We start from the raw sequence: 6,911 nt of genomic DNA on the forward strand, positions 1-6,911 counted from the left end.
ACACACTCATGCACTTGCAGGCAGGCAAACACGCATGCATGCGTGCACTTGCATGCAGGCACACACACACATTCACTTGCATACGCACGCACACACACACTAAGGTCCGCAAGCCTTTCTGCTGGGACAGGCCATCAATATGGAGCTGTCAATAAAAGACTGGTCGTGGTGGGGCTGGTGATGGGGCCAGGACTGGACAATAAAAGATTGGTGGGGATGGGACTTGCCATGCGACATAACCAGTAGTGTTGCACCTATATCAGTATCGGCCGGGCCCCGATACTGCACTAAAATGGTGGTATCGGTATCGACCGATACCAACAAATAGGGCACCGATACCATTTACAGATGCTCGTATGACTCTTGAACACAGCCTTGATCTTAGTTATTTTATATCATAGGTATTTAAAAAGTATAAAAAGTTCTACTGGAGTAGTCAGCAGCCTGACAAAGCCATAATAGCAATGATGTTACATCCAAGTAGTAGCCTATATAACTTTTCATATATATACTGTATATACATTTCAAACAGAGTAGTATCGGTATGGTATCGGCATCTGCCGATACTGCACAGTCGGGTATCGGGTATCAGTATCGGGGCTAAAAAATGGTATCGGTGCAACACTAATAGCCAGCATTTCCCGGTGGGCCCCGCACCCTCGTGGGTCCCACCGGCGAGTCAGTTCTGTGTCGCTAATTATGAAGGGCCCCTTTAAGTCAAAAGTGCCCGTACCCTATTTCTCTCAGCCCTGAATGGAGCTGCAACTCTGTGCTGGGGATGGAGGCTCGGCTTGAGGAGGGCTGCAATGGAGTTGCCTAGTTACCACCAGACCTAATCACAAGTGAGATAAAGCCTGGAGACCTGCCTACTGTAAATCCCGTAGGGGTGGGGGGTGGGGGGGGGGGGGGGGTTTACGATTGACGTCAGCTGTTAATTGGGCGTTATGAATGTCTATCATTTGGCATACGTAGCCCATAGCCAATCGTGTCAGTTGTATCTATTCAAACAAACTGTAGTCATCGCCTTTTCCACACCTCCCTGCTCTCTGATTGGAGCCCACGATCAGGAACCCTCTCTGAGGCATGGAATCCATGCTGTCTTTCAAATTGGAGCGATTGTGCAAAGCAGCATGAGATTTCCCAGGCTAGAAATGGAGGCTGGCTGGCCAGAGATTGGAGTGAGGCGCTGGGGATGAGACTGGGATGAGACTGGGGCAGTGGTGGCATTGAGCCTGGTGGTGCCATAAAGAAGAGTGATGGGCCTACGCGGTCCGGGATGGGGCCGTGATAGGAGATGGGGCTGAGATTGAGATGGGCTGGGGGACCGGGGAAACAATTATGGCGGATGGGGGATGGGAACTGAAACAGAGCAAGCAATGGGTCCAGATGAAGTTTCAGCAACATGATTAACCAATTGTGGGTGCATAAACCTCCCACTACCCCTATGTAGATAGATAGATAGATAGATAGATAGATAGAGAGAGAGAGAGAGAGAGAGAGAGAGAGAGAGAGAGAGAGAGAGAGAGAGAGAGAGAGAGAGAGAGAGAGAGAGAGAGAGAGAGAGATGGCACCGGAGCTGACTGGTGCTTGGGTGCATAACCCTCCCACTACCCCTACTGTATGTAGACCGCCAGTAAAGCATGTTGTTTGGGTGCATAACCCTCCCCCCCCCCCCGACTACCCCTAAAAAGCCAGGACACTACCCCCATGTAGACCGCCAGTTGAGCATGTTGTTTGGGTGCATAACCCCCCAACTACACCTACAGTATGTAGACTACCAGTTGAGCATGTTGTTTGGGTACATAACCCCCCAACTACACCTATGTAGACCACCAGTTGAGCATGTTGTTTGGGTACATAACCCTCCCACTACCCCTAAAAAGACAGGACACTACCCCTATGTAGACCGCCAGTAAAGCATGTTATTTGGGTGCATAACCCTCCCACTACCCCTACTGTATGTAGACCGCCAGTTGGGCATGTTGTTTGGGTGCATAACCCTCCCACTACTGCATAACCCTCTCACTACCCCCATGTAGACCGCCAGTTGAGCATGTTGTTTGGGTGCATAACCCCCCCACTACTGCATAACCCTCCCACTACTGCATAACCCTCCCACTACTGCATAACCCTCCCACTACCCCTAAAAAGCCAGGACACTACCCCCATGTAGACCACCAGTTGAGCATGTTGTTTGTTTAGCCCTCTGGCTACATATAGACTGCTGCTGTACTTCTCTGTCAGCGTGTGTGTGTGTGTGTGTGTGTGTGTGTGTGTGTGTGTGTGTGTGTGTGTGTGTGTGTGTGTGTGTGTGTGTGTGTGTGTGTGTGTGTGTGTGTGTGTGTGTGTGTGTGTGTGTGTGTGTGTGTGTGTGTGTGTGTGTGTGTGTGTGTGTGTGTGTGTGTGCGCGCAATGTGTGTGCGCGTGCATTTCTATGTCTGATTTGAATAAACAGGCATCGATTTCATGTATCTACTTCACAACATTCAGAGATGTTGATATGGTCCAGGCAGATATGCAGGTCTCGCAAGGTCCACGATGCAAATGTTTGTGTGTGTGGGCAACATGGCATCATAAAAGTAAAAGTAAGGTAACACAGCAATTTGAACCTTATATCGCACATTTACATGTTGACTCGTGCTGCACAACGCCTTGTGACAGGTTCAATTCAGGGACAGTCTTGGTCTGGGCACAATTTTGCAATAAGTTATTTGCCATATCCCTTGCTTGTTTCATGGTTCTTGACAAAAGTAAACCAGCAGAAAGATTGCTTTACTGACAGGTTAGGATTAGGCATGGTTTTGGTCAGGGCACAGCAGAGCATTTTTGCGTTTAGCAACAGAAATTCGACGACACAGCGGGAAAACGGTAGCCTGGCTCTCGCTGACGGTGCGTGTGTGTAGCTCTGGAGCCCCCTGGTGGAGAGCTGTGGAGAGCTACACAAACTTCCGTCTGGAACACTGCTGTTGGCATACCGGTCTCCGGACAGAAAATATCCGGAGCATTTATTGCTTAAATATCAACGGCAGCTCGCATTAATGAATCACAGGACAGATTTATAGACTATATTGACTATTTGCAGTTGAACAGAAAACGTTTTTGGAGGAAATTGTGGGTGGTGAGTAGCAATATGCACCATTTGTTTTGTGACTCGAGAACGGCATGCTAACTTCAGTGCTACCAGACGTAGTTTGTGTACACAAACGCACCGTCTGTGACAACCAGGCTAGGAAAACGGTGCAAACCTCGTTAAATGACAACAGTGATTTTCCACCGCATGGAGGACCACCAGTTAACTTACAAAGGGGTCGCACCTCAACATGGAATACACTGCCATGAAATAGTTTGTACATATGCCTTTACATAATGTAAGTCTGGTGTGTCTGGTGTGTGTGTGTGTGTGTGTGTGTGTGTGTGTGTGTGTGTGTGTGTGTGTGTGTGTGTGTGTGTGTGTGTGTGTGTGTGTGTGTGTGTGTGTGTGTGTTTAAAATCACCTTTTCATCGGACACTTTTCATGCTTGGCTTCTCAGCTTACGTGTATTTCTGAAGATATAACAGCTTGCAAATTTTGATCAATGAAAAAATGTAGTATTATAAAAAACACTATCAAGATTCTATTGCCCATGCTCTCCTGCTCTGTAATGGTTCACCAGGAATCATGACGTGAAGCAGCATTAAAGGGTTGGGTTTCCCGCATCTTCTCAGCAAGGCTCTAAAACTTTATGGAGGTGAGCATTTAAAAGTTCACAGAATTTAGCAGCCGCTTGTATCAAAGGTGATGGAATGGAAGGCAGCAGTGTTCTAGAATCGGCTGTTGGCCAGCGACCACTGTTGGAATGTAAAAAGCAATATGACAAGTGCAGAACCTCACTGCCATTTCGCAAAGTGTCTGAGCACAATACAGAACTCACAATACAGATAAACGGCACCGGCTCCAATTTGGCATGGAATTTGACATTTGGCATGTGGAATTTCTGTTTGCAAAAAGGTTTGGACTTCATCAGTTTAAAATATTTTTTTTTACAAGGCCTTAGTGTGTGAGTGTATGAGTGTGTGTGTGTGTGTGTGTGTGTGTGTGTGTGTGTGTGTGTGTGTGTGTGTGTGTGTGTGTGTGTGTGTGTGTGTGTGTCTGTGTGTGTGTGTGTGTGTGTGTGTGTGTGTGTGTGTGTGTGAGTGTGTGAGAGAGAGAGAGAGAGAGAGAGAGAGAGAGAGAGAGAGAGAGAGAGAGGGAGGGAGAGAGAGAGAGAGAGAGAGAGAGAGAGAGAGAGAGAGAGAGAGAGAGAGAGAGAGAGAGAGAGAGAGAGAGAGAGATTTGTGGTTGAAGGTTGGATTTGTGCACCGTCTATTGGGTATATTTTGTGTTTGTCTGTGTATTTTCTCCTAAACTAGAGTGAGTATGCTTATAGAGGTGAACGTTGTGTGAGATCAACGTGGGGCTCGATTGACTGGGGATGGTTGCTCACCGCACTCACAAATTGACTTGATTTGAAACACCTTGCACAACAGGAGCTGAAGTGTTTGAGAATACAATCACGCACAAGAATGAGTCTCAGAAGTGTTTTCTAGATGTACAGTGCCTTCAAAAAGTCTACACACCCCTTCTCAAATGTCAGGTTTTTGTGGTGTAAAAAAATTACAGAAAGACAAATAAATTCACAGCTTTTTCCACCTTCAATCTAAACTATTAACCTGTACAATGCAATTGAGAAACAAGCATAAAGCTTTAAATGGAAACAATAGAAAATAAAAAACTTCAATTAACATGGTGGCATAAATATACACACCCTTAAATTAATACTTAGTTGCAGCACCTTTGGCTTGTCTGGGCCATTCCAAAACCTCAATATTATTCTGGTGAAGCCATTCTTTTGTAGATTAAGGCGTGTGCTTAGAGAAATCGTCGTTCTGAAAGATTAGTTCCTCTGCATATTCACCTTTCTACCAGGGGGCCCGAAGATTTTGTGCCACTACCACGGCCCCTGTGGAAATGTTCATAATTCCCTCCTCCCTAATGAAGGCCCCAGTTACAGCTAAAGAAAAACAGCACAAAATAACAATGCTGCCACCACCATACTTTACGTTAGGTATGGTGTTATTGCGGCGATGTTTTGTGCCAAAAATACCTTTTGGAATTATGTCCAAAATGTTCAACCTCGGTTTCACCTGACCATAACACATCTTCCCACATGCATTTGGGAGATTACAGAAGTATTTTTTGCAAAATTTACCTCACCAAGATTGAACTTTTTGGTCATAATTCAAAAGGGTATGTTTGGCGCAAAACATCACCGCAATAACACCATACCTAGCAAGAAGTATGGTGGTGGCAGCATTGTTCTTTTGTGCTGTTTTTCTTCAGCTGTAACTGGGGCCCTCATTAGGGAGGAGGGAATTATGAACATTTCCACAGGGGCCGTGGTAGTGCCACAAAACCTCCGGCCCCCTGGTAGAAAGGTGAATATGCAAAGGAACTAATCTTTCAGAACAACAATTTCTCCAAGCACACGCCTAAGTCTACAAAAGCATGGCTTCACTAGAATAAGATTGAGGTTTTGGAATAGCCCAGAGAAGCCCAAAGGTGCTGCAACTAAGTATTAATTTAAGGGTGTGTATATTTATGCAACCATGTTAATTGACGTTTTTTATTTTCTATTGTTTCCATTTAAAGCTTTATGCTTGTTTCTCAATTGCATTGTACAGGTTAATAGTTTAGATTGAAGGTGGAAAAAGCTGTGAATTTATTTGTCTTTCTGTCATTTTTTTACATCACAAAAACCTGACATTTGAGGAGGGGTGTGTAGACTTTTTGAAGGCACTGTATTTACTGTTTGAATGCACGGTATCAGTGCACTTCTAGTGTAGATCACTCCGGTGGCATGGCACTACTGTATAGCTCCGTAACATAGCCCAAAAAGTGCATGCATCGTTATTTTAGTGCGACGGGATGCTGGTCTCGTCAAACCCAGTGGTGTAGTGTACGTAGAACGCGGGTATACGGAGTATACCCACTTCTTAATTTCAGGGATTTCAGTACACCCACTTAAAATTGATTGATCCATTGTTTTGAATAGCACAAATATATACAATATACCCACTTCAAAAAATGCTCAAATATACAGTATACCCACCACAAAAAAAGTAGACTACACCACTGGTCAATCCGTAGTGAAGTGTACTAATTTCCAAAGTGTAAAATTGAACTCAAGACGCACCATGTGTCTCCTCTGGCCGCCGTGAACAGCTGTTTACCTGTCATGCCCAGTCAATCCAGTCCCACGTTGATCTCGCACAACGTACCCTATAGGGGCAAAGAGGCATAAGAGGGTGTGCGTAAATAAGTCGTGACGAGGTCTCTCCCTCTATCTACTGTGTGTGTGTGAATGTGTGTGTGTGTGTGTGTGTGTGTGTGTGTGTGTGTGTGTGTGTGTGTGTGTGTGTGTGTGTGTGTGTGTGTGTGTGTGTGTGTGTGTGTGTGTGTGTGTGTGTGTGTGTGTGTGTGTGTGTGTGTGTGTGTGCATGTCAGAGTAGTCATAAAAAGGCTTTATACACTGATTCCATTCACCCTGAATTCCATGGTCTCGCTCCACAGTAAGTGTGTTTGTGTTTAATTAATATATTTGAAGTGTTGGGGGACACTCATCAGATTGGTTTTGTATTTTTTTTCTCCTGTTTTTTTTCTCCTTTTTTCTGTATCATTTTATTATATTTTACTGTATGTTACATCTTGCTTTTGTTAAAAGAAAAACAAAGAGAAATTAATAACAATAATAATAATATTAGAAGGAAAAAGGACGACTATAGGTCCTCCATAAGGGGTGGTGGTGGTTGGGTTTAGGAAAAAAAAACCATCCACATGACCTAATGCACATTTTAGAATGAATGAATGAATGAATGAATGAATGAATGAATGA

The 6,911-nt window shown here is 44.7% G+C and overlaps 1 pseudogene; it reads left to right on the forward strand.

Annotated features, from left to right (window-relative positions):
* The first annotated feature begins 1,493 nt into the window (after positions 1-1,493).
* LOC134467060 (putative uncharacterized protein DDB_G0271982) overlaps positions 1,494-6,911 on the forward strand; it is a 14,146-nt pseudogene continuing 8,728 nt past the window's right edge.

The sequence above is a fragment of the Engraulis encrasicolus genome, chromosome 17, assembly GCF_034702125.1.
Source record: "Engraulis encrasicolus isolate BLACKSEA-1 chromosome 17, IST_EnEncr_1.0, whole genome shotgun sequence".
Taxonomy (NCBI): Eukaryota; Metazoa; Chordata; class Actinopteri; order Clupeiformes; family Engraulidae; genus Engraulis; species Engraulis encrasicolus.